The following is a 1,593-nucleotide window of genomic DNA, read 5'->3' as shown; positions in this document are numbered from 1 at the left end:
TGGTTGGTGTTGAGCGACGCCCACCAACCCCCATCGTGAAAGTCCCAACAGCTAGGTGTAAAATGCCAAGCACACACAGTGTCTATGTGACAGGAAAGCTGGATAGCCAAAGGTGCAACTTTGTCATAGACTCTGCGTCTCAGCAGACCCTTGTGAGCATCAAGGTGTTAAATCACGAAGGAGTACCAGAAGCCATACAGAAGCTTTATGGTGTGACAGGACATTGTACAAGATTGTGGGGACCAGTGTGGGTAACTATTGAGCTCATGGGCATAAAGGACAGACAGAAAGTATACTTGGCTGACATTGAAGACGAATGCATATTAGGATTGGACTATCTATTACCAAGGAAGTTTGTAATTGATTTTGATAAAATGACGTTTGGGAACAACAAAAGCCAAGTTCCGTTAACTGTTAAAAGAGAGGTTGAACTAATTAGGTGTCATCAAGCTGAAGTCAAGCCAACTGAAAGAGTTGATGATGATGAAGTGGAACCAAATATAGATATCAAAGCAGAACAGGAGAAAGACCAATATTTGAAGCCAATAATTGATTTCCTAAAAACAAGTGTTTTGTGCCCTGCTTGGGAGAAGGTGTCTAGTCTAAGCCCTGTGACAAAGCACTATTGGGTGCAATGGGACCAGTTAAAGTTTGCAGATGGTATTCTTGTACGGAGATGGGAAACTACCAATGGGAAAGTGACAACTTGGCAAACAGTTATACAGAGGAAGTTACGGGAAGTTGTGCTAAGTCAAACCCATGATAATTTAACAGGAGAACATCTCGGAATTAGGAAGACATTGAGTCATCTACGACAAAGATTTTATTGGATAGGTATGAGGCGAGATGTGGAAGAATGGTGCCGGACATGTAGTGCTAAAAGGGGACACAAGCATAAGAGATGCCCACCTTATGAAGAGTTGCATGAGAATGTGTCAGAGTTTGTGGAAGTGTTATCGGAAAGGATGGACGATATTCACCATCAAGTGTGTTCAAACTTGAAAACGTCTGCTGATTTAATGAAGTTAACTTACGATAAGAGATCTACTGAAGTGAGCTTTGTACCTGGAGACAAGGTATGGGTGTATAATCCCAGGAAGACCAAAGGGAAGTCTCCTAAGTTGTCTTCTTCATGGGAAGGTCCGTATGACCTAGTGGATCGTCTCTCAGACTGACTTTCTGGGTAAAATGTGGTCGGCGAAGTAAACCAAAAGTGGTGCATGCCAACAGGCTTTGGCGTTATCACGGTCCAGGACATTTCAGTTGGGATGAAGTGGACAACAGAACAAATGACACTGCTGAAGATGTACCACCTGAAGAAGCCACCGTCGAAGAAGAAACTCTACTCAGTTTTGAGAAGGGAAACGGTGAAGCTCTTGATGAAGTTACTACCACTAATGTGACTGTTACCGATGATAGGACATTTACTGATGAAGCAGAAGCCAACGAGAAGGAGACCAGTACGGAAGAAGATACGTCCCGTAAAATTAAGACTTTGTTGAATTGTAATTTTGTGTTTGTAATTCTGTACATTTTAATTAAGCTTATTGTTAATTGTTATTGGTTCATTGTAAGTGGCTATTGTTCGGGACG

This window comes from Limulus polyphemus, unplaced genomic scaffold, assembly GCF_000517525.1.
Source record: "Limulus polyphemus unplaced genomic scaffold, Limulus_polyphemus-2.1.2 Scaffold426, whole genome shotgun sequence".
Lineage (NCBI taxonomy): Eukaryota > Metazoa > Arthropoda > Merostomata > Xiphosura > Limulidae > Limulus > Limulus polyphemus.
This window is presented reverse-complemented; position numbering follows the sequence as displayed.